This window comes from Sciurus vulgaris (genome assembly GCF_902686455.1).
Source record: "Sciurus vulgaris genome assembly, chromosome: 5".
In the NCBI taxonomy this organism is placed as follows: Eukaryota; Metazoa; Chordata; class Mammalia; order Rodentia; family Sciuridae; genus Sciurus; species Sciurus vulgaris.
In genome coordinates this window covers 110,106,675-110,134,057 of record NC_136465.1, presented here as the reverse complement: position 1 = coordinate 110,134,057, position 27,383 = coordinate 110,106,675, and the positions used below count along the sequence as shown (strand labels likewise).

The 27,383-nt window shown below is 40.0% G+C and overlaps 1 protein-coding gene across 2 annotated transcripts in view; it reads right to left on the bottom strand.

The window, feature by feature from the left end:
• Nucleotides 1–27,383, bottom strand: part of PCED1B (PC-esterase domain containing 1B) — a 276,290-nt gene that overhangs the window by 88,867 nt on the left and 160,040 nt on the right. The window contains exon 5 of one of the 2 annotated variants that reach the window (XR_013763782.1): nt 21,197–21,564. The exons of the other annotated variant lie outside the window; for it this stretch is intronic. The gene's annotated coding sequence lies outside the window, so the exon portion shown is untranslated. Of the gene's footprint in view, nt 1–21,196; nt 21,565–27,383 lie in introns of those variants that run through there. 2 annotated transcript variants of the gene reach the window in all.

The window sequence follows — 27,383 nt, the reverse complement described above, 5'->3', positions numbered from 1 at the left end:
AATAAAATAATATACTGACAGATAGATTTCCACATCACTGTGCACTTTCTTCTTTTTCTAAATCTCCACAGAGCTAGATGTCTGGTGTCAAGTGCTTTGCAGAACAGAAATCTCAGTTGTTTTCTTTTTTTCCATTGAAATGAAGGGTGCCCGAGTGATTACATGGAACCTTCATTCCTGTCTTTGAATGCTTAGATGGAGGCTTCTTATAAACAGGAATGAATTTCAGAAATATTTGGGATTAAGATGAGGGCTCTGTGGAGTCCTGTGGCTGGTATCAAAGACATTGCTGTGCACTAAGACTGCTGGGTTCAAGGACGTTCATAGGTGCCCACCCAGTGCCCACCATGAGCACCTAGGAGGTTGGGAGGGGCTGGTGCATTTGGAGTGCTTTTGTTCTTTGCTTTCCCAAGGAAACAGCCTCAGCCACCCAGGTCTTGGATTACCATGTCGCTCAAGCTGTGAGAGCTCTGAGATTCGTGAGATCTGAACGTGGTTCCCCGGAGCTGACTGTGAGTCAGAGAGTAAACCCCACTTAAATCGGCATGTGTGTAAAGAGCTTATTTTAAGATCCAGAGAGCCTCTGGAATCCAGGGCCTCCAGTAACAGAAATTGGGAACCAGAATCTAAGGCACTTTCTCCGAGTCCTCCCCCCTCCCCTTTCTCTGTCTCCCTTTCTCTAATGGACATGGTCGCTCCTGTCCATTCTCTCCTGTGCATGGTTCCCCGCCTGCCTTCTCATTCTCCCTTTTTTTCTCTGTGGGCTTACAGTTTAAAATGTCTACCAGCCCCCACCTTTCTACACAGCCTACTCCATCTCTTGGGGCTCAATTCCAAAATCCTTGAGGAAAAAAATTGGTCCTGATACTCTCTATAAGAGCTAACTATAGATTTCTGGAAAAGTGGGACCCTTCCCTGAATCTCCTCAGTAGCCCTCTGGGATCTAGGGTTTCTGCCCCACCTGTGGCAGGTGCCATGGGTTAGATACGATTATCTGAACGTGATGGAGTGCTTTTTTTTTTTTTTTTTTTTCAAAGTATTTGCTTGGTCAATCATTATATCCTGCAATACTTTCCAACAAAGCTTAACCTTTATTGTGGAGGGAGAGGTTACTTCTTCACAATTTGACCTGAGCCAGATGGGGATCTTTTATCTACCTGTAGCAGAGTCTATGGGAGCTGCTATATAACTGAGGATCATGGCATTTGGGGGCAGTTAGGGTAAAGAAAGCACTGGGTTGAAGGTTGTGAATCCAATGATTGTAGCCCAGGCCCAACACGATACCAACTCACTGTGTGACCTCCAGCAAATAATATCATTTTATGAGCTAAAGCTTTCATTTGTAAAACGAAGAATCTGGGGTTAATCTGCAGTTCCCAGATTTGTAGAGTATGCTAACTGCTTAATTTCAAAAAAGGCATCTGTACCACATGTTAATGGTGTGAAGTTTGTTGCTCAGTGCTACGTTCATCCTGCAAGAATGTAGAGAGTCCAAGACGCTTACGGTTAACTCCATGTGAGTCCAAATGGTGCAGGCTGAAACCACGGTTGTAGCTGACTTTAGGGCTTCTTCTGGCTCTGATATTATGGAATTCAAGCCAGGGGGATTTGGGGTGTTTAGAAAACATTCGCTTATTCAAGAGGAAAGCTGACAAATATTTCCAGGTCCAAGAGTAGCACTAGAAATTTTCAAGAGAAATTAATTAAGACAGATTCCAGGGTTTCGAAATCTAAGCTGAGAGAGAAGATGGAAAGAAAGGTCAATATGAACAGGAGTGGGGAGATATGGGGTGACCCAGTGGGGAGCAGGCTTATGTAATATGGCTCCTACATAATCACCAATAGGAAGAAGGCCAAGGAAGTGATCTCAGCTCCCAGGCAAGGTGAAATAACTTATGCACATTATAGAATAAAATATTAAAAACAAAATATCATTAATAAATACAACATAATTAATAATGCATAATAATATTTTTTATCAAATAATATTAACACATGAAAGTACCAAGATGGTACATGGCACATAGTAGGCTGTTTTTTATCTTCCCTTGAATTACAATACAGTTGAAGTACTACTTAGATATCTTCTAGTCAAACTTCTCTAATGATTAATACCAGCTGAGTAGACAGCAAGAAGGCACTGGCACTGTCTTGGGGGAATTTCTATGATGTATGTACCCGACAGATGCTCACAGAGAATCACCTTCACATAGCTTATCTCAACACTGTCCTCGTTATGTTTTCTAATGCTCTGTATGTGTAATATCAAATAAGAAACTGATTCTCAAAGACATTCTGCCTCATAGCACTCTTCCTGAGATTGTTAGGAGATCTGAACTTGACAGTTTCTATTTCTCAGAGCTAAATACAGATCTGAGGGTTAGGTTGGGAATATAGGGTCAAATTTCTAACCAATTCTCATCTAATTGAAATGAAAAGCAAGACGTGGTAAATAGGAAAATTTCTTGAAAAGAATTAGGTTAGTAATTTTTGGTATTTAAAAATGTTATTAGTATTTTAATTTACATATTCTAGCAAACATATCCTTTGGATAAAAGAAACTTTTCCAGTAAATTCAACTGTCAAAGCTTTAAGAAATCATAAAGCTTGTAAGAAAGTGTTGATCCAAAGATGGGTCAAACTAAAAGGAAGTAGGATCTTGGGCAGCTCATAGAGTATAAGAAAAACAGATTCTGTGCTTGAAATTGCAGAAATGCTTGAAAGAAAAGTTGTACTTCCTTTAAGTAAGCCAAACCATGTTACTTGAATCTTCACTGAATAATATTCATAAATTGTGAATGATGAGTTCTCTTTTCATTCTTCAGAGCCAACCCACAGACAAAGTTGGTATGAAGAACAGAATATAAATAAATCTGAATGTTGAAAATTTAAAATTTGTATATAGCTGATAGCAATTGAAGGGAAGCAGGAGGAGGAAGGAGTGGGGAAATGCAGGAGGCTAATTTTTTCCTCTTACACAGCCAAGGGTCAAATCACACACTATTATAAACGAATCAATACATAGAGATTAAGGTGGCAGGGAAAGACATTTCTGTACCTTTCTTTTCTCAATAATCTCCTAAAAAAAAAAGAAGAAACACAAACCCAACTTTGACACCACCATAGAGAAGACATGGGTAATGATAAGCCTTAGAAGGAAGATGACAAGACTGCCTCCAAAGAGGCCACCCTGGGAAGCAAGGGGAGTCTGAAGGGAACATTGAAAGTTTGTAAAGGAGGTAGTTACACCCCAGATCTCCACTTCTGTTCCTCCCATCTGCAGTAAGAGAAAACAAAACCAGGAACTTCAGACCCAGAGACAGCAAGCAGAAGGAAGATGGAAGTTTGTAAAACTTTTGACATGAATCTGGCATTTTTCAAAAGTTCAAAACCTGAAAATTGGTATATTAAAGATTAATATCCACAGTCCCCTCACCTCTCCACTATCTCTGCCCACCACTATAGAACACAGGCAATAACTGACTTAAATCACTCAGGCAAAAGATTAGAGGATCCTTTCCTAGGAAAACAGACTCATCCCAGAATACAGGCTCATAGATCCTGACATCTGGGAAACTTCCATGAAGAGCTGGCTTCTGCTTACTGTGAAAAACACTGGTTAATGAGTGGTGTCCTAGCATACAGTCAACCAAGAATCATCCAGAATTCAAGAAGATATGAAAGAGCAGAAGGAAAAAAAACCAGCATCCTAAAAGGAAAAGAAAAATCCAGAAGAACTGAAAAAAAAAAAAAAAATTGTGGAAATTTCCCAGAAAGTGGAATAAAAGATGGATGTATAGTAGGAGAGGGAAAATATAGATGGTCTAACACCTGAATAATGGATGCTCTGGAGAATAAGAACAGTGGGGTAAATTTATCTAATAAATCATACAAGAAAATTTCTTGAAATACAGGATGCATTTCCAGATTGAAAGGTGGGACTAATTGACCAGTTCAGTGAATAAAAAGTGTGTCCATGATCAAGCCATATCATTGCAAAATTTCAAAATCTCAGATATAAAGAGAAGATTTCAAAAGCTACTCGAGTGAGGAGAAAATCAAATTACCCACAAAGGGCTGGGCATAAGGGCATTGGGTGTAGCCCTTGGAACTCTTGCAGAGATTTTTTTCTTCTGTCTGAGCCTGACTTCCTTTCTCCTGAAGGCTCACCTTCTGAGTTTTATCCTGGAATTCTCCCCTCACCACCTCTCTTGCTCTGCCCATTGAAGACATTCTGAAAGTTCTATCATATCCTATTCAAAGCAATCTCTTCTCTCCTTAACTCATTTCCATAGTGGATGCTGTGACAGATGAGTGTATACAGGGCTAGGTTCTGCCTCCCAGACAGCCATCTCTTCAAACATCATGTGTACTGGGTAGTGGTCGAGTGTGGATTTCCTCAGCATATACCAGCAGACCTCAGTTACCAGGATCTCTGCAGACACTATTGACAAGTCTTCCTCCTGCTTGGAGTCCTCTCTGCCCTCTTTGGTGGTAGAAGGGGTGAGGATATCAGTCAGGTAGAACTTCTACAATCACATAACATAGATTCAACCTACAAACATCATATGAGAATTCTGCTGATTCCCACACAACAGACCCATCCACACCGCAGTACTATCCAGCTATGAAGAGGAAGCAGCAAGGATCTGCTTAGACAGAGAACAGACACACCGGGGAAGAAGGCGTTGTGCCTGAGAAACTGTTAAGCATGTGAACTTGAGTTTACAGATTTTTACAAAATCAAAACCCCTTTCTTATTTTGTCCTACTTCTCTAATCTCTCCTGAATTTCCCTTGTATTATAGAGAATAATAATGATGACTTTCCAGTACTCTGACCTGGGATCACATTAGGCTCATACTTCTGGTTCCTTCCATTATTATTCCATTATTCTGTGGGGTTTTAGATGTTTCTATATGCTTAAAACCTGCATGCCAATGGCAGAAACTATTCAAATGTTTCCATCTTGTATAGATCAGTTTTTGCTGCATAACAAACCACTCTCAAACTTAATGACTTAAAATAGCAACTGGTTTTTAGCTTATGACTGTATAGTTCAGTAGTTTGGACTGGGTTCATGCAGGCAGTTCTGGCCAGACAGGCTGGGGTTTGGCTGGAGGTGGGGTTGGTTGCGATGGCTCATCTCTACTTTACATGGCTTTTCTTTTTCTAGCAGGCTCTCCTGGGAATGGTGAGATGGTGACTACACTGTTGCAAGAGTATAAGAGGAAACTGAAAGGCCTCTTGAGGTCTAGAATTGGACTCGTTCACTGCCACTTCTTTCATATTCTATTGATCAAAACACATTGCCAGATTCAAGGGAGCCCATCTCTTCATGGAGGAGCTGCACAGTATTAAGGCCATTTTTCAGTACACCCTATTTCAGGAGAAAAACTGGAAGTAGAGGATGAGAGAGATAGACAACTTTTTCTTTTCATTCATATCATCCTGTTGTCACCGCCCACGGCAACAATCCTGCGGGTATTTATTGGAGGTGGACTGGAAACGAACTACTTCTACTATCTTTCTCTTTAGTGGGCTGCTTTCTTGCTTGTTTGCTTGTTCCCTAGCTTATAGAGGAAGTTTTAGAAAAAGAGAGAGAGGAAGAAAAGGCTTTGCTTAAAGGAGAATCTTTGCTTATCGGAGAAGAGACTTGCTACACTTTCAGAGATCTATATCTTCTTAGAGTCCTGCATCCTGCAAACTAAAGGTGCGTGCTATCAGAGGTGCTTCTTCTGTGATCTGCCTTCTGCCTTCTGCCATCATTCAGAGGTGCTGCTTATCCTCCGCCCAGCCATCTAGAGGTGTGGCTTAGTACTGCGTTCTGCGATCTGCAACCTGAGGTGCTGCTTATCCGGTTATCCATGGTGCTTCCTATAGGTGTGTCTTATATTCCTAAGGCAGCCAATCAGCTTAGGATTAGCACAATTGAGGCACACCCCTCAGTACCAATCAAGAAAGAATGAGGAATATCTGTTGACCACTAGCACAAAGGAGACATTAACTAATCAGGCAAAAATAGATCACACCGTGTTAACACTAACTATGTGCCATCTCTTGGCTCAACACCAGCCACCATCTTAGGGTTACCCAAACATGTCTTCTGCATCCTGTTTTGTTAGAATTTTAAAATTTATGTAAGTATACATATTACTTCTGTAATAATGATGATAATTGTTTTGGTCAACTTTCCATTGCTATGATAATATACTTGAGAAAAATCATCTTATACAGTAAAAAGTTTATTTTTGCTCATGGTCGCAGAAATTTCATTCCATGGTCCTTTGGTCCCATTGCTTTGTGCCTGTGGTAAGGCAGAACATCATGATGGAGAGCATGTGTTAGAGCAGAATGGCTCACCTCATTATAGCCAGGAAGCAGAGAGAGAGGATAATGGGTGGGTGTCTTTGAAAGGCAAACCCTCAGTGACTTTCCTTCCACTAGGTCTTGCCTCATAAAGTTTCACCCAACAGTCTGGCAACCAAGTCTTTAAGACCTGAGACTTTGGGAGATATTTAAGATCCAAACCATAACAATAATATTAAAATATAACACCAAACATGTCTATTACCTTAGTTACACACTTGGATAATAACATAATTCATAATCTAACTCACTTTTTTCTTTCTCTTTAGTTGTTTTGGTGGGGGCAGTACTCAGGATTCAGCCCAAGGTCTTGTCATGCCAGGTAAGCCCTCTGCCACTGAAATACTTCCTTTTTATTTTATTTTAAGACAGGATCTTACTAAGATCCCAGGCTGTCCTTGAACTTGTGATCCTTCTACCTTAGCCTACCAAGTAGCTAGGGTTACATTAGCACCACCACACCTGGTTAATCCACTTAACACTTTGAAGAACCCATGATTGAGTTCCAACTCCTAATTCAGTTTATGTCTTTGGACCTCTTGTAATTTTAAGACCAAGTAATGTCAGTTTGCACATGAAAACCTCCAGCTTGGCATGTAAGTCCTTAATGAATGTTGAATGAATCTGAATCTGGATGAGAAGATGGGAGCAAAAATAGGTGTAGAAATGAAGGAAAATAGTCTTAAAGTCTCTTTTATTAGTTTAATGTTTATAAACCAAGTTTTATCATGACAACCTGAACTTTAACCTGAGCAAGAAAAAAGCTCTAACTCCCATGCACTTGTAGTGTGGACTGTTGCATGAAATAACCGAGTGACCATTGCTGTGACAGTAGCTGGGAATTAGGGCCCAGGGCAGAATCAACTCTGGTGCTGCAAGTCACCAATCTAACTAAGAAACCACGCATCTTTACAAAGGCTGGGGATGCTCCTCATCTATGTCAAGGGGGGCCTTGGAGAAGTACCCAAAAGGGTTATTTATTTTACAAACTTTCTTTCTTCAACAGCTGCAACACAAATTAGCCAGACACAGAGAGTGGCCTCTTAATTTTGTTCAGTAAACTCCATGTTCAGTCTGATCTAGTGCTCTTACCAGTTCTTCCTGTTCCTCCAAATTAGAAATGGATAACTAGAAACAATAAAAATATGTTACAGAAATTCTTGCAGATTCTTCATTGGCTGATTTTCAGTTTAGAATATGTTTTCCTAAATCCTATTAGTTTAATATTTTTGAGAGTAAGCTGGCTATTCATTTAATAGTCATTAGAAGTCATCCTGGCCCTTCCCAGGAAGGTCAAAGAGTAGCCTGTTATTTTGATGCCTAATGTAACTGGACAAAGGAAATTGCTTTCATCGTTTTTGCTTTGCCTTTCTTAATTGAACTGAATGTCAACTTTCCACTTGATGTTTCCCGACAAACACTCATGTTCCTAATGCAACTAGATTAGATCAATCTGCATCTGTCTCCATTGTACCCTGGGAATGCATAAACTTTGAATATATATTTATTTTGTGGATTTCATTTCCATGTTAATTAGAATGCAGGTTTTTGGAATTTCTTTTTTGAGTGAGCTCCTTACAGTCAGCCTGGTGGAAACAGCTGTATGCTGTTTATTGAACAAAAGATGTTGTTCCTTTCTCTGACAATCATTGGATATATACTTTTTAGATCAAAATATACACCTCCATTCCTTCTGATATAATAATAAGAATATGCTAATTTACTGAGTTTCAAACTCACTTTTATTAGGTCACGGTGTTTTTTAAGAAGGCATAATGCACAATAAAAATTACTGAGAAGTCGTTCTTACAAACAAGTATTTTGAACCAAATTCTGTTCTCTATCTAAGTAGATTTTTTAAAAGGATGAATCATTTCTCTAATTACAAAAGTTACTTGTGTCAAGGGTAGAAAATCTGGAAAATAGGCAATCCCACTATTGCTAACATTTTGATAACTTTTTTCTGTATACATACAATTGATTTCTGTAAGATGCTTTTCCTTGGAGCAGACAAATACAATATCAGTTCCCAAACACTTTTTCACCAACCATCCTTCTACTCTAATCAAGTAGTTATTAGAGCTAGATGAAGTGGCACAATAATCCCAGCAACTAGGGAGGCTGTGACAGGAGGATCACTAAGATGGAGGCCAGCCTCAGCACTTTAGTGAGAGCCTATCTCAAAATAAAAAAAGGGCTGGGGATGTAACTCAGTGGTAAGTTGCCTGTGGGTTCATTTCCTACTTTGTGTGTGTGTGTGTGTGTGTGTGTGTGTGTGTGTGTGTGTGTGTGATAATTGTTGTTCTTGTTTTTGCATAACACAAAGACTCAGGCAGGCAGTCCAAAAGTAGTATGATGGCTCTGTGATATTGTCAGGGGCTGGACTTTTTCTATCCTTTCCCCCAGTCACCCTTTGCAAGTGCTTTGTGTTCACATGTGAGCTGCTGAGCTCCAGTGAGCACTTGCAAGTTCCTGGCAGAAGGGGAGAAGCCCAGGAGACAAAAGGGCCTATGATGAGGGATTCAGTTCTCTTTAAAGAGCTTTCCCAGAAGTCCTACTTGGTGACTTTACTTGCATTCCATTGACCAAAGCTATTCATGTAAACTTTCCTAGCTGCAAGAGACATTGAGAAATACTTCTGTTGATTCAGTTGGTTGATTCAGTTTGGTTTGATTTATTCAAGTATGTTACCATCACATACAAAATCAGGGTTGGAAGATAAAAATGGAAGAATAGATATTGGGTAATCAACTCACAAACTCCACCACGTCCCTTGACCATACCTGTGTGTCTCTTCAGGGCAAATATTACTGGTTATACCAGATGTCCTAAATTTTTTCCACCCTGAGAATTTTCTGTCTAGGGACAGGCATATTCTCTCATCAGCACAGGCAAGGATCAGACAAAAGAAGATTGAACCCCACCTTGCTTGGAGATTCTGTCTCTTGCTGACTTTAAGGGAGAACCATGTTGGGAAGGCCCATGTGGCAAAGAGCTGAGGGTAGTCTTTGGCTAGCATCTCGCAAGGCACTGAGGCCCTCAGTCCAATATCCTCCAGTTATTGCATCCTGCCAACAGACACCTGAGTGTGGAAACAGTCCTTCTGTTTCTACCTCTGCTGACACTTGGATTTTAACCTTGTCAGAACCTGAAACCACGGACCCAGTCAAGTCAGGCCTGACTCCTCACGGCAGAAACTGTGAGATGATAAATGTCTGTTCCATTAGACTACTAAGGTTGTGAAAATATTGTTATACAGCAATAGATAATAATACAAAATACATATCAATAATGTCCAGAAAAGAAAAGCAGGAAGTGAAATTTTTGTTTTGTTGATTTAGAATAGTGCCAATAAAAAATTTCAATTAAAAAAATTAGCATTTAATAGCACCCCTATTCTCTTAAAAATGTTAAAAATAAAATAAATAAAATATTGAAATGGGGAAAATGGATTAAGATTTTGAAAACATACTAATGCATTTTTTTCTTGAAAAGAAGAAAATGTATCTACTTATTGGTCCACGATAAAAATGAGTAACATTGTAGTTTCTGGTTTTAACCCTTCTGCAAATTTGTCAAAGACTTCATCGAAACTGATCCTTTTTTCCATATTCATGTTCAATTCAGAGTATGAATCTATTTGTCAACTTACTGTGCTCACACTCACAGCTGATCCTTCCATGGGACTATGCCATACCACAAGAGTTGACAATGCCAACTGTACTCTAAGAAAACTTGAATGATTCTGAAGAGTTACAAACTTACTTTCCAAACAAATGTGTCAATGACCCCTTTGTTGGAGGTTGACCAGATAGCTTGAAGTTCTCTGAATTAACTTCCAAACAAAATACCAGCATGTTTTTAAGATGATAAGCAATAAAATATGCTAATTTAAAACACATATAGATTTTTTTTGAAAACTTAAAAGTAATTGCAGCAATTGTTTAGAGCTTAAACCAACAACAAAAAAAAAGCGTTTTCGTTTTTCTCTTGGAGAGTATTATTTCACCACAGGCATTTAAATTCTTGGTACATGGTGGTAATAGCCTAAGTTTGATTATGGTTGATCTGAGCCTGGGGACATTCCACCCCTTCCTGGTGCACCAAGGTGAAGAAGCCAGGGAGAAGTGAGAGGTGCTATTATAGGGTGCTCAGGGAATTTGCCTCTAATGAGCAGGGAACTAAGGAAGAGAGGGAATGAGCTGTGCCACTCCAGGGGAGGATGATTCCAGTAAGGGGCAAGGGTTTTGAGGCCAGAATGTGATTGGTTTGTTGGAGGAACTGCAGGAAACCACGTGATGGGAGCAGAAGGATCAAGTGAGTGGGAGGTACTGATGATAGAGAAGTAGCAAGTCAGGGGCTGGGGCAGGAGAAACGTGATTGTTAGGGTCATGTGCACTGTTTCCATCGTATCCCTTCCTGCCGGGTGATGCAGGTTCTGGTCCAGAGAATTACACTGGATGTTCAGTTGGAAGACTTCATTTGAATCAAATATTTCCCACTTAACGGAACCCAGTTTCTCAGGAAATAATATAATTTATCTCACAAGGATACTGTGTTTACTGCATTAAATGGGTTAATGTTAATGAAAGAGTTTTGTAACCCATAAAGCATCATGGTAAGGATGACTCTTATTGCCTTTGAGTGGGGAGAAAGAACTTTTCCTACCCTTTTAAATTGTGTAGCTGGCCTAAGAATTCAATTGGCATAAGACAGAATAATGGGGGAAGCACACAAATTTAATATTTTTATGTGCATGTGGGAGTCTTCAGAAAGAGAGATACAAAGAGGCTGTGAGGACCAAAACCTTATACACCCTTTTACATAACAAACAATAAATTGTGGGGATGTGATAAGACAAAGGGGGTTGGCTAGTGACTCCAAAATGTGGGATATTGACTAGAAAGTGTGTAGGGAAAACCAATGGGAGATGAGGATTATTTTAGTAAGTTTGTTTGCACATGCTTATTTTGGCATTGATTCCCATCTCTGGTGATAAGAATGTTCTCTTCCTGGTACAGGGAGGGCACTTTTCTTGCGGGAAATTTTATGATCTTTTTAGGGAGAAAGTGTGGTGGGTCAGAGAGCCCTCTCTGTATCTGTGATTGCTCTAGTGTCTTCAGCTCAAATAATCAACATGTGTAAGCGACATATTTTGGAGTGGCATGTTCTGAACCCCTTCACTGTCAAGAAAGTTTGATGTTTAATTGCTCCAGAACCAAGGAAGTAGAGACTTTCTAGTTTAAGTGCTCTGCGTCCTGCTGTTCTCCTCCCATGATTGCACGTTCTTTCTCATGCAGCCTCTCTCCCAGGGAGCCCTGGGGGAACCCAGCAGGCAGGCATGCTTCTCATTAGTGTGACAGGAGGCACATCACCACCCACGGTGATAACGGTTAACCAAGCTAAACAGTATAAGATCACCTTCATTTGCAAATCTGATGAGCAAAAATTACATGGTTCAACTCTAATAAGAGGGAAATGAAGCTGGAGATCATTATTTCCACATCTAAGATTAGCAGCTGGAAAACACAATACATCTGTAAAATGACAGTGTCAAAGATACACAACTTAGCATGACACCGGCACACACACACACACCAAAGAGGAATCGCTTCCAAAGTAGAAGTAGAGGCTCAATCCTCTGATAGCTGACTGCTCAACACACACGATGCCTGACCACCATGACATCACAGATTGAAACAACTGGTGAAGGTCTGGGCTGGGTGGGGGTGTGGGGGAGATATCTGCTAACCAAAGGAGCACATGAGCTATGAGCTGTCTTTCCATTCTTTTTCCTTATATCGTTTGGAAGAGTGTGTTCTTTGCCTGAAGAAATACTCCTTTCTATAAATCAAATAGGACGATGGGGCTGGAAGGAACCAATGTGGGAGTAAGGAGTCGTCCCAGAAAAAATTGAGTATCTCCCTCCATCTTCACAGAATGTTTATTTCTATGTCATAGCTGGTAATTTACTGGAGGTCTTGGCTTCTAACAAGCCTGGGTTATAAGCCTGTATTCCATTCACTTGTTTTGAGACCCGAGGCAAGTTATTCAAGATTTCTGTTTCTGTTTACTCATCATTCAGTAAGAGACAATAAGAGAGACTGGCTGATAGTGTTACCAGCTCAGCTCAGTGGGTTCCCGTGCTCTCAAGAATCAGGCAGAGGCACAATGTAACAGGAGCAAGGCTCTTGACTGGGGGCTGCTGCTCAAACAGGAAGGGAGGCAGCATGACCCAGAGTGTCAGGCTGGCTTAAGCAAAGAGCAGAGGTGTGCAGGTTTTTATTGCTTTTTTTTTTTTTTCCGGCACAGGAGATTGAACCCAGGGGCACTTAGCCACTGAGCTGCATTCCCAGCCCTTTTCTGTATTTTTATTTAGAGACAGGGTCTTGCTGAAATTGCTTAGGGCCTTGTTAAGTTGCTGAGTCTGACTTTGAACTTGCAATCCTCCTGCCTCAGTCACTGGGATTAAGGTGTGCGTCACCATGCCCTGCAGGTGTGCAGCTTTGATGACATCTACAGGGCCAGCGGGAACTGGGTCCCTTGATGTCATCACAGAGGAGGAACTTTACCTGCATCTGTGTGCCTCTTCTTCATGCTTCTGCTCATTGCCCTCTGAAGTCTCCACAGAGGGGTGTGCGTGTTGTGTTAATAAGGAAAGAGGGGAACTCAGTGGGTTACTTCAGCGACTGTTCTGCCCATGGTTGGCCCCTCACCACCTGGAATGTGCCTCTTACTCTCTGGGAAAGTCTGATATTATTTTCAGAGTGGGCAGACTATTGTTCTGACTCAAAGGCCTTGTCTTGGTGATGTTGCTTTGTCTGCCTCCAGCTTCTTGGCATTTCTGCTGACCGCATAATCTCAAAAGCTGAGCTGACTTCTCAGCCTCCCATCTCCCATCTCACTTGGCCTTCCCAACCTTGAAGGCTGGTTCACTTTTAACTCCTTATTTTCTGGTACGGCTGTTAGCCCCATAAGACTGTCTTATTTCCCTTGAGAGGTTTTATCCCTTAATCCTAAGGGGTCCTGTTTTTCACAGGGGTCCCTAACTGTTCCAGTCATAAGTATTAAGTGAGAAAATGTCTGTGAAGCATAGCACAGTGCTCTATCAATGCTTGTCTTGGTGTTATCATTGGGGAAAGTTCTATAAACAGGGCTATGAGAATGAGAAAATGCCAAACCTTAAGAATCATCCTTACAGAGCTGGGGGTATGGCTCATTAGGTAGAGTGCTTGCCTTGCACTCACAGAGCCCTGGGTTCAATCCCCATCACCACAGGAAAGAAGGAAAAAATCATTCTTAATTTTCCAGGGCTTAGCTAACATAAATCTGATGTAACACTTAGTGTACATGAACTTTTTCTTTAAGGAGTTTATTCAATAAAAAGCACTAAATATACTAGAACAACATGAATGGTTATAGATATTTCATCTAAAACCCTGGAGGCCAAAAGAACTGGCACATTTTTTAAATGCTCAAAGAACCTAGAACTCTATATGGAGAGAAAAGAATCTTCAGGAACGGTGATATAAAAGTATTCCCAGATGAAAGAAAATCAAGGATTCATTGTGAGCATACCTACTCTGAAATCCAGGAAGGATATTTAAAAACCCTGAAAGAATTTAGAACATCAGACCTGAAAAGAGAGTAATATAAATGGTAAATATCTGGTAAATGTACTAGACTTAAGTTCTTTTTAAACTGTTCGAAAATTGAAAGCAAAGATTCTACATTGTGTGATGGATTCTGAATGAATCAGATATGATGCGCCAGACAGCTACTGCAAAAAGAGGGGAAGGTAAAAGGAATTATAAGTTGATGAGATTTCTACATTCCACATGAAGTGGTAAAACATTGATTCTAAAAAGACTGTTGAATGTTAATTTTTTATGTGTAACTCAAGCAGTCCCTTAAAGGATATGCAAAGCCATGTGGGGGAAACACAATAGATAAATTAAAATGAGAAGGGAAAAGGAGCAGCTTAGTGGTGGAGTGGCAGAGCCACCTGTGAGGTCCTGGGTTCAATTCCTGCCACTGCAAGAAAATAAGAAAATAGCACGGACTACTATAAAATATTCAAGCCATCCAAGAGACGGTAGGAAAGAAGAAATAGAGGATCGATCAAACAAACAAACAAAAAACAGAAAATAAATATGAAAATGGTAGAGTTAAATAAACCCAAAGGGATCAGTAGTTGTACATGTTCTAAACAAGAGGGCAGCATTTAAAAATTTTTTTTCTGTAACTGCTAACTAGTAAACATCTTAGACCTTGGGAGCCAACGGGCTGTCACAACTAATCGTCTCTGCCACTGTGGTACAAAGGCAGTCATGAACAGCATCTAAGTGAGTGGGTCCCGTTGTGTTCCAACCAAACCTTATTTACAAAATCAAGCAGCTGGAAATGGCCCACAGCTGTATCCTGGTGACCCTGGTCTCAATCTACCCATTAAAAGACAAAGATTTTTGGAATAGATGAATAACCATAAACTGTATGAATCTATAAGAAACTCACTCCAAATATGTCATAAGTATGCTAAAAGTAAAAGGACATAAAAAGATTTATCGTGCTAAGTGAAATAAGCCAAAACCCCCAAACCAAAGGTCGAATGTTTTCTCTGATGTGCGGATGCTAATTCACAATAAGGGGGGCGGATAGGGAAGAATAGTTACGTTGTATTAGGTAGAGGGGAGTGAAGGGGAGGGAAGGGGTAAGGGGATAGGAAGGAAGTAGAGTGAAACAGACATTACTACCTCATGTACATGTATGACTAAATGACCGATGTGATCCTACAATATGTACAATCAGAAAAATGATAAATCACACTCTATTTATGTATGATCTACCAAAATGTATAAATGCATTCTACTCTCATGTACAACTAATTAGAACAAAAAAAATTAAAAACTATAAAAAAGATTTATCATGAAACTTTAATGAAAAGGAAGCTGGTGTGGTTATATTAATATCAGACACAGAAAATTTCAGGGCAAAAAATTACCAAAGATAAATAGGGACGTTTTCTAATATAAGAGAACTGATTTGCAAAGACATCATCTTAAACGTGCATACATCTAAGAGCAAGCATCAAAATACCTGAAACAAAAACTGACAGAATGGGACAAATATATAAATACCACTACTATATTCAGAGACTTAAACTCTTTCATACGATAAAGAAAATTAGCAAAGAAGCTGAACGACTCTATCAGTTGACAGGATCTAATTGACATTTATAGGAACTCTATCCATCAGCAACATCGGCAAATTGAATTCAGCAATATATACTAATAATAACACACCATGACCAAGAGGGCTCAACTCAGGGATACAAACCTGGTTCAATATTCAAAGATCAATCCATGTAACCCACCATATTACTTTCTTTTTGAGTTCATATGGAACACTTACCAAAATAAACTATATTCCAGGTAATAAAGCAAACCTTAACAACTTTAAAATAATTGAAATCATAAATATATGTTCTCTGACTATGATGGAATGACACTAGAAATAAATAACAAAGATAACAGGAAAACCTCCAAACACTTGGAAAATTAAACAAAGATACTTCTTAATAAACCATGCCAAACAGAAGTCTGTGGGAGAATTAAAAACTAAACAAAAAACGAAAATGTAACTCATCAAAAATTGTGGGACTCTAAAAAAAGTAGTCTATTTCAAAGGAAAAAATTGTAGGCTAAAAGCAAAGCTGCCCTTGGGGTAAAATTATAGCACTAAGTGCTTGTATTAGAAAAGAAGAAAGTTCTTCCAATTAAGAAGCAATTTTAAAAAAATCTGCAAGATGGAGACCTAGGAAAGTTAGTGGTTTAATTCAGTCTGAGTCTGAAGACCTGAGAACCAGGAAACATTGAAGTAAATTGTAGTCCCTGAGCAACAGAAGATAAAATGTCTCAGCTCAAGTACTAAGGGCAAAAAAGGAATGAACTCCTCCTTCCTCTGCCTTTTGTTCTATTCAGGCCCACAACAGATTAGATGATACTGATCCGAATTGCAGAGAGCACAATCTACTGAGTCCACCAATTAAAAGGTCAATCGCATGTAGAAACACCCTTATGAATGCTCCTAGAAATGAGTGTTTAATCTGGGTCCCCTCTGACCTATTCAAGTTGATACAAAAATCAGCAGTCACAACGATGAAGTGGTTTAACCTAATAATGAAAAACTGGCTCAGTATTCAAAAATCAATCAATGCAATTCACCATATTAACAACCTAAAGAAGAAAAATCACAATTGACAAAAGAGAAATCATTTGAAAAAAATTAAACATCAATTCATGATAAAAAGTTTCAGTAAACTAGGAATAAAAGGCAACTTCCTTACCATATAAAGCATTTACAAAAACCTACACAAACAGCGTACTTAGTGGGAGAAATCTGAATTTTTTTTGACCCCTTAATATCAGAAATAAAATAAGAACAGTGACTCTCTGTTCCTTTAGTGGGGATTGGTTCCAGGATCCCCTGCAGATACCAAAATTCATGGGTGCTCAAGTTCCTTATGTAAAATGATTAAGTATTTGCATATGACCTACCCACATTGTCCTGTATACTTTAAATCATCTCTAGAATATGACATCCCATAATAATATCCAATACAAGGTACAATGTAAATATTTGCTAGATGGTATTGTGTAGGGAATAATGGCAAGGAAAAATGTCTGTATGTATTCAGTACAGATGCAATTTGATTTTCAAATATTTTCAATGTATGATTAGTTGCATCTGTAGGGTGTGGATTGCTGTGTATTCTTTAGGGGTGTATATTTAGATGGAAAAACTCTAAAACAAAGCAAGGAATTGATTATTATCCAAGCCCAGGTCAGAGAAGAGGTAGGGAGGAAATTTTAATAAAGAAGGATCAAAAAGATTGTCCAGCGAGTTGGCAATAGTTTATTTCTTGAACTAATGGTGATGGTTTATTGGCTGTTCGTGTCACAACAGTTTGTTAGGTTGTATACTGTATTGTTTTATGTGCTTTCCTGTATTTGCATTATATTTCTCAATACAAAGCTAAAGAAAAAATGAACATGTATTTTTTGTTACGGTGCTAGAGATCAGACCCAGGGCCTTGCTCATTGTAGGCAGCGTTTGCAGTGTTGGGGATGGAACCCAGAGACTTGCACATAGTAGGCAAGTACTCCACCACTAAGCTAGGTCCCCAGGCAAAACATTTTCAATGTTAGCTTTATTAGAAACAAAATTTAACACCTTACTTCTCAAAACTTCCTGTATTTTTAATATGTATACCAATAATTCAATAGAAGTAACAAATGGCCCTCAAGAGTTTTTTAAAAATTATTTATTCTTTTAGATATACATGACAGTAGAGTGTATTTTTTTAAAAAAATGTTTAGATGTTGGAAGACCTTTATTTTATTCATTTATTTTTATGTGGTGCCGAGAATCTGACCCAGTGCCTCACACATGCTAGGCAAGCACTGTACCACTGAGTCACAACCCCAGCCCCCAGTAGAGTGTATTTTGACATACACATACAAGGAGTATAACTTATTCTAATCAGGGGTCCGTTCTTGAGGTTGTACATGGAATGGAGTGTCACTGGTGGTGTATTCATATATGAACATAGGAAAGCTATGTCTAGTTCATTCTACTGCCTTTCCTATTTTCATCCCCCTTTCCTTCCCTTCATTGCCATTTGCTAATCCAATGAAGCCTTTAACACATGGCCCTCTGGACACTGAACATCCAAACCATGGAGCTGGCTCTGGGTGGGGCCAGTACCACGTCTACAGTCATGGGATCCTCAGCTAGCAAGCTCCTTACTCTGTTTTCAGCTTTAACCAAAACTCTTCCTGATTGAAAAACAATATGAAAAATTGGCCTTAATTACCTGAAAGCTTTTTATATAAGTTCCTTAGAAGGTTATTTATAGCAGAGTCATTTAATATCATTAAGATAATTCCATGTGCATTTAAAAAAAAAAACTTATTTTAAATTCTAGTGATGGCTTAAATTGCCTTTCCTAATTTTTTAGATTTCACTTGCTTAAAATAGTGTAGGTGTGGATTACTGTGTATTCTTTAGGGGGTCAAGGAACTAACAGGAATTTTGAAAAACAAGCATGGAATTAAGAGGGTAAAAAGTCCCAAAATCAATCCTAATTTTCATCAGTACTGCATGGAAAATATAAAACTATGTAGGCAGCCTTCAGCAAAATTGCTTGTAATAAAACTCTTCTTTTACAGTGTTGGAAAAAATGACTCAAAACTCGAAATGTTATTAAGAACATTTATTCACTCCAAAATTTTAAAAGTTTTTACCTTAGGGGTGAATTGAGAATTGTCTAAAATATATAGTAGAGTGCCCTATCTTTGTGTTTTTTTTAACACATACTGAAGTTTTAAATTGATATGTAATGAAATCTAGAATCTGTTTCTTTGTAATTTCTTTTATCTTTTTTATGCTTAGAAAGTATGTCTCCATACATATCTCATCATATAATCAATCGAATTTGTTTACTTAACAAATAGAGAGCATCTACTATGTGCAGACATTGTTCTAGGTATATATGAGAAAATAGGTCACATAAAATTTCCTGCCCTTGTGGAGCTTATTTTTAGAGGACAGACACAAGAAGTACGGTAAGTATATGATATGATATGTTAGAAAATAATAACGGCCACTGGAAAAACTAGTGCCAGGACAGGGCCTAGCCTGTGGGGATTGTTGGAATCATAAAGAAAATGGTCAGAACAGACCTTATTTGAGGAAACCACATTTGAAGATGATTTAAAGGAGATAAGGGAGTATGCCTCATAAATATTTGGAAGGAAAATATTCTAAGCAAAGGGAACTATGCACACAAAGGCTCTGGGGCCTGAGAGTGCTTGGAATGTTCCAGAAATAGTCTGGAGTCTGCCATGGCCAGGACAAAGTAGACAAGGGGGAAGTGGCCAGAGGTGTGCTTAAAGAAGTAACTGTGGCCTGTTGTAGACTCTGGCATTTACTCTGAGCAAGATGGAAGCCTTTGGTTTGTTGGTGATCTCAGCGAGGTTTGGACAGGATCACTCTGGCTGTTCTGTCCAAAAAAATAAAGGACAACGGGGGTAGAATGATGACCTGTTAAAGGTATTGCAATAATCTAGGTGAGGTATGAGAGTGGGGACTACTGTGGAACATGGAGGTGGAAAAAAGTGATCAGATTTTGGATATACGACAAAGTTGAGACAACAGGATTTTCTGATGGAAAGATGGAGTTGTCATTACTTGAGAAGAATACGAGTAGAGGAGAGATGGATAACATTACTTCAGCTTGTGATGACTGAATGACAATGTTGAATAGTGTACTGGGTTGAATAGTATCCTCCCCAAATTCACGTCCACCTGGAACCTCAGGAAATAGGGTCTCTAGAGATGTCGTTAGTTAAATTAAGATGAAGTCATAATGGATCAGGATGTGTTCTAAATCCTTATAAGAAGCTATATGAGGCCAAGGGAGAGTGCCATGTAAGGATGGAGGCAGAGACAGGAATGATATGCTACAAATATAGTATCATCGAGGATTGTTAGCCAGAAGCCAGGGGAAAGGCATGGAAGGACTTCTCCCTCAGAGCCTTCAGAAGGAACCAACCCAGCTGACCCTTTAATTTTGTGCTCCTGGATTTCTGAACTGTGATGGAATAAACTTCTGTTTTAAGCCACCCCATTAGGAGTAGTCGGTTATGGAAGCCCTAGGAACTAATGTAAGTAGTTAAGTTTAGAGTAAAATTCTGGGCTAGATATCTATTTGTGATTTGGAAACTTATAAGGAGTATTTAAAGTCGTGTACTTAAATTTCAAATAAATTAAATTTGAAATTTAATTTAATTTAATTCTTCTTTGGAAGAAGGAAAATAAGGAAGAGGAAAGAACCAACAACCAAGCTCTAGGCCTTCAATATTAAGAGTTTGGAAGATGAGGAGAGTCACCAGCGAGGTAGGAGGAAAAGCTCAATGTGGTATCCTGGAAGCCAGATGAAGGAAATCTTTCATATTGAGAGTGGTCAGCTAAACCATCAAGCAAGATGAGAAATCAGAATTTAGCACTGAATTGGCTGATATGATGGTCATTTGGAGAATTTGCCAAAGAGTGTTTTATTGGAGTGTTGGAAGGGAAAGCCTGATTGGGATGGATTTAGGGATGTGAGGAAAGAATTTTAAACAGTATAGCAAAACAATGTAATTTTGCTTTAAAAAGGAGTAGTCAAAATAGAATTATTTCTGGATAATTCAGTGGGATCAAGAGAAGGTGACTCTAAAATGGGAAAAATCACAGAATGTTTACAAGAGCATATGAGGAAAGAGGTGAAAATCTGCCCTTCAGGAGACTCAGGGACTGGGTGATGTCCTTTTTGGAGAAGGACATGATTTGTGGGAGCAGGACCTGCGTGTTGATGGAGAGCCCAGAGTGGGATGCACTGCAAGTGAAAAGTACACATCCGGTTTCTAAGACTCAGGATGAGGAAAAGAATGTAAAATGTATTAAAATAGTTTTTGTTGATTATGTAGGGAAAGCTAATGATCAGCTCTACCCATCTGAGATCTTGAATGGAATCTTCTGCTGGGACCAGAAACCAAATCAACATAAGATCAATTAATAATTTTATTAATTTTACATGAAACTAGGGACCCTCACAAGAGAATAAAGATACAAAGAAATGACCAACACAAGATGCTTTATGCTTTTTAGACAAAGAACAATCCATTTGTGATAAATCATAAAAAAGGATTTCTGGGAAGTCAGTGGGAGATATGGGGGTGAGGGAGAACAGCTATTGGAAAATAAGGGTTTAGTCTAATACACAGTATGACAAGCACTGAAAAGTTTCGTAAAAGAGAAAGTTTATTTGTGAGGCAGCAAAGCATGGGGGGTGGGAGAACCAAGTCTCAAATCTGCCTCTCCAGAATAGAGTTGAGGAGTTTTTATGGGACAAAGAAGCAGGGTGATTTAAGGCAAGGGGAAAGATTATTGGTGGTGAAGCAATCAGTGGCCTGCACGGGTGTAGTCAGTCTTCACAGCTCTACGTAGGAGGTATGTTCACAAAACGACGGTCTTAGCATTGCTCCGAGGGTGGCAGTTTTCCGGTGACCTGATGTCAAAAAATCACCCATCCCAAACCTTTGGAGGCCCAGATGAAGAGCTGATGATTTTGATGAAAATGTCCTTCAAGTTCCTGAAAAGTAACCGCGGCAACCGTTATCATAACCCACATGCTAGAGGTACTCTCTACAGCAAGCCAGTGGGAGACTAGTGACAGACAGTGCAGCTGCGTGACCTGCGAACTGGTGATCTTTAAAGCCAACTAAAAGCATGAAACTAAAGGGGAGAATGGAAGCTCAGAGTCAGAGAAGGAAGAAGTCCAAGGGGCTGGGTAGTATAAATGAGAGCAGGCCAGCTACATTTGCTGACTGACAGTTATCAAGGGTAGAATTCTGGCCTCTCGTGGAGTCTTGAAGATTGGGTCTTATTCTTCTGAAGACTCTCAGGTCCTTGGGAGATACTTGTGAGCTGTGAAAGATGCATGTTTACAGCTGTAAGCCCTTCTTTTAGTAAAGGCACGGCAGACGATTGTGGCCCATTAAGCAAGGGTTCAGTTTTAACTCTAGTGAATTTATTCATGTCCATGATTCCCAGTTTCTGGTGACAAGGACTCTGCTGTGGCTCTGGTACAGCAAGATGCCCCTCCCAAAAGAAACTTCGTGGGCTGCTCCATGTAGGAAAAGGCACATCTGATAGCATAAACCCTGCCTGTGAATAGAAGGGATGGTGGGTATCTGAAGATTGCTTTGACTTTCTCACTGAGCGAGGAAGCAAGATTGCCCATAGTGTTCAATTCATTTGTGTAGAATTAATTTTGGTGTAGTGTATAAGGTAAGGATATAAATAGATCCCTCCCCCGCCAACGATTAACCATTTGTCCTGGCATCATGTATTGAGTGAGATTTCCTCCCCATTGATGTGTGATGCCTCCTTTTTCATAAAACAAATTCTCTGATTGATTCTGGGCTACCTTCTGCATCCGTGTGCCCACGCTCACATCTGTCCCTCACTGATTTAATTCTTATAGCCATGTAGGACTCTCTGTATGTTAGGACCGTCCCTACTTTTGCATCTCTTTCAAGATATCCTCCCGTTTCCTTGATTGGTATGAGTCCAGGTGAAATTTTAAGATATTTAAGTTCCAAAAAATAATCAGGCAGGGATTTTACCTGGAATTATCCTCTCTAAGTCTACCTGCAGGAGGGGAATGCCATCTCTACTCTGTCATCACTGTTCTGTTTGGCTTTTCAGGATCTGGGCATATCTTTCTATTTATTGAATCATCTCTCTCTCTGTAATTTAATAATGTTCCTTGAGTGAGTGCCGCACACCTTCTCTTCTTCCCTGGGGTTTTGGTCTCAGGCTTGCATTGGTACTCCTAATGTAATCCATTTTTTCCCATTCTAGTTTTGAACTGGGAAAGCTCTGAATTTTCTTTTTTTTAAAATAGGAACCTTGTTTTTGCTTTCCATCACTTGTCAAAAATCTGCTGTGTCCCAGGCCATGTGCAAGTGCCGATCTCCACAGTAACCCTGAGGAAACTGAAATTCACTAGTTTATTTTAATAATTTTCCGGTTAAGTACCTACTTCTTTCTCTGAATGCATTTCTCCTGTAGGCACAAAATGAACTGTGTCTCTGTCTTTTCAATAATTACACCTTTATTTTCTTCTTTTGCCTTTTTTTGGGGGGGGAACTAAACATCACTTAAACCCCCTTTAATGAGTCAGGCATATCCACAGGGAAACTAGCTACCTGCCCTTTGCTGCCATGCTAACAAATTATGTTGGGCTATTTTCCCCCTAATTGAACCTGTTTATACCTTCTGTTATTTTCCTAGGTATCACTTGTGTTTACTAGCTCCCGGCTACTTTACCTCACCTATTCTGCAGTTTCTAATCTGATAAATAATACACTGTTCAGGCGGCTTAATTCTGAGCTGCTTTCCATGAAGAAAAATATGTAGTTGGAGAGTTCCATTAGAAAGTGGTGTTCGAGGCAGTTGTTTTGAGTTCAAAAACACTTTCCTGATTACGCTACACAGCTGGGGTTGCCAAAAGCCTGCCTTCTGGACAAGGGGATGCTCTTGTACTAAGTTTAATTAAACAGTCACCAGTATGGGAGTTAGGAGAAATCCATTTTCTATTTCTACTATGAATTTGCAATATTTGCAATATTTGTTACATCTGCCTTCAAATAAATGGAATACGATGACAATATTAAGATCCATTTCTATAATTATCACATCACAGTTTTCTCAAGTTTTTCCCATGCATTATTTCATTTGTTCCTTCTAATAACCTTTTAACTGATAGGACCAAAGATATCGTTCCTATTTTACATGTGAGGAAAACTGCAGCCCAGGAGACTCATATGTGCCGATTCAGGTTTCAGGTTGAACCTGAGCTAGAAGCATGGTCTTGTATTTTCTACTTCTCTTTCCTATACACTGACCTCTCTTTATACCTTAAAAGTTATCAGTCTACTTGGGAGGCTGAGGCAAGAGGATCAGGTGTTTAAGGTCAGCCTGGGCAACACAGTAAGACCCTGTCTCAGAAGAATTAAAAAATCCCTTGAAGCAAATTCCCCTAGGCATTTTTACCCAGCTGGCAAATATACCACTGATAGATTTTGTCAGGCTTGCAGGGGAACATGTAACACATTCTCTCTCATTTGCAACCTTCAGCACCTGAAAGGTTGCTCCAGGTTTCTAGTGCAGATCCTCCCACGGTCTAAGTAGTTTCCTATTCCCAGGGTCTTGGGTCTGGTTCTTTTGGAAGTGTGTGTGTGTGTGTGTGGGGGGGGGGGGGGGTGTAGGGCCAATTACAAAGTTAGAGGGCACTCACTTCCAATGCCAGCTGCAAGTGCAGGGCTCCCCAAAACACTTCTGACTTGGCATTCTCTAGGAAGATTCATAAAACTTCCTAAAAGCTGTTATGGTCAGATTTATGGTTTATTATAGGGAAAGGATGCAGATTAAGATCAGTCAAAGGAAGAGACATGGGGTAGAGTCCAGGTGGATTTCAAATGCAGAACTTCTTTTCTTTGTGGAGTCAGGACACCCTGTGATATTTATGTCTGGCATTGATGTTGGACAATACACAGAGTATTGCCAACCAAGGAAGTTCCCCTAAGCTTCAGTGGTTTTTTATTGGTGCTGCATTACACAGGCATGATCTCAGTCTCCAGGTCACTGAAACCAGGTGACTCAAAAGCTCTACCCAGTCACATTGTTGGTTTTCCTGGGGAGGACTGTCCCATTCCTAAGGCTATATGGGAGTGACCAGTCCCCACCCTAAACTGCGTTGACTATCCACTGTGAAGTATGAGCTCCCAGTCAAGGAAAGACACAAAAGATTATTCACCAGAAGTCAAGGGAAAAGGTCAGATCTCTTTTGCAGAAGGTTAATTGTTCACTACAGAGTGCAACTGATGTTTCTTTGTTTCCTGTGTAGTTAGGAAGAGATCTCAGGGTCTATACTCAGGGGCTTGGACTTCTGGAAGAGAGCATTCTCCGTGACTAGGCCTGAAAGGCCCTGCTCCTCAGTTCTCCCAGGGAAAATGGAACTTGCCCGCAGTTGGGAATCAGCCCTTAACCAATCAGTAACCCAAACAGAATACTCCAGGAGGCCTTGAGTCTCTAATCAGCAACAGGAATCATGCTGAGGAAATTGCCCTTAATGTGTCATCCAAATTCCATGCTAACCCAAATGTTTCATTTAAATGTAAAACAGAGATAACAGTGTATTTTAGTGAAATATGCCTCTCTTCCAATCATGCTGCTCTTTCCATATAGTGTTCAAAATTCACACCCTGCTGAGAAGTCACCCTACATCACCCCCTCCAACCAGCAGAACTCCCATCCCAGAAAGCCAGCCACTTGTGCACTTCAGTGCTTCTTCAGTGCACTTCAGAAATGAAGCCAGTCCGTCAATGAGCAGGAACCTACTTGGTGGCAGGCACTGACCTAGCACTGGAGAATGCAGAGGCAAATCAGCAATGTGCCCCATGCCCAGGGGTCTGGTAGTCTAGAAGGCTGGGGAAAGACAGAAGTAAAGGAAATGAGCAGTCTATCCCTCGAGAGTTGGGGTGCAGGCCGACACCTCGTCATATCCATGCTGAGAAGCCTTTCTTTGTGATCTAGTCCTGGAACATTCATTTGCCTTGGATATCATGCCTCCGTCTGTCACCAGGTAAATAACTCTCAAATACTGAGAAACAACCCTTTTTGTTAAACAGTTTTAGCTGTTTCAGACAAGATACCTGCCTAGCCAGCCTCACAGACATCCAGGACCTCATCTTCAATATGAAATAGGATGCAGGATGGAACACGGCAAAACTGGTTTCAGCTGTAGAGGATGCTGGGAGGACCTGCTATGTGCTTCCTGACTACACACTATCTACTGTTAGTACACTGCCAACTGCTTTCCACCCGGAGTGCAATCCAATGACATAGGACTGAAGAAATGTGGTGCCGGCTGCTGGGATGGACCTTCCCCACTCCCTGGAAAAAGCCATGAAGAATCCAACAGTCATCAACTGAAGTTCTCTCCTTTTGTCTTTTTACCCTTAAAAGAAACCCCATCCTTTGTTCAGACTGAAAGCTAATTTGTGAGTCTCTTCCCCTTCACTTCTTATTCTCTGACCAAGAGTAAACCTCATTCACTGTTCAGTCACTTCTTGGTTTTGTTATTGGTTATGTGATTCCAAGAGGGAGAAAGAACCCAGTTTGGGGGCAGAAATTGGTAATGCTTTTGGATGTTCTACCCCAATAGTCCAATGTGGACCATCCTGCTCTTAGGAAAGCAATTCCACCAGACATCAGGTTTTCTCAGCCATTGCTTTCCACAGACCTCTCAAGATATCAGCAATGCCTGATATCTTGAATGGCTACATGCAGAAATGCAACAGGACTGGGGTTTGAATTGAGTTCTGGAGTTTTCTCTGTGAGCTTTGGGGAGTTGTGAGAGATGGTGGAGTTCATGCTCCCAGAAAAAACAAGACCACACACTAAGCAGTTAGCAAAGATGCTCCACTCTCTGCCAACTTAGTGGATGATGAAATTCAGTTCAAGAGTACAGAATGAATTATTTTATTTATTCAATTCCTCTTTGGGAATTTTCATATTAGATTATCTTTTTTAAAAAGGCAATACATGTTTTAATTTTTCTAGCAATATACCATGTCATTAAGGCAGAAGTGGAGATGGGGCAATGGGAGCTATACATGGAAAACGAGAAACATAGAAGCCCTGTTTCAGTCAACATGCAAGTCTCGTGTTGTCAATTAACTCTACCTCAATTTTTTGATCTGTTAAAAAAAAATAGGCAATAGGGTCGGGTTGTAGCTCAGTGGTAGAGCTCTAGCACATGAGAGGTACTAGGTTTGATCCTCAGCACCACATAAAAGTAAGCAAATAAAATAAAGGTATGGTGTCCATCTTCAACTAAAAATATTTTTAAAAAAGAAAAAAAAAATCATAAAATAAAAATAAAAATAAAAAACAGGCAGTAGATCAGGCCATTACCACCTCCCTCACATTAGCTGCGTAGTCTGCCAGAGATCAATTTGCCAATACCATAATTTCCATTTGGTTCAGTCTTTGTTTCTTAATGGCTGACAACACATTTCCTTTCCACAACCTCGGTCTTGCTCTCAACACTGAGTTTACCTGCAGTCTCAACATAATAAACAGAACTGGTCCTACCACCAGCCTCATTTCTCTCTACCCCTCAGCAGAATGAATTCTCATCTCTGTCAGTGCCCTCCCATGGAAGACCACCAGGGATACCCCTGTACCTGTTGAGTTTATTACTCACAGTGAAGGAACACACATCTTAGGAAACCATGGGCTGCCTCAGTAGGAAGGTATTAGAAAAGACTTAGAGGACTTGGGCTTCTGTTCGCTGATTTGGCAAAGAGTTTAAGGAAGCAGGGTTTTGCTCTGGAGTGG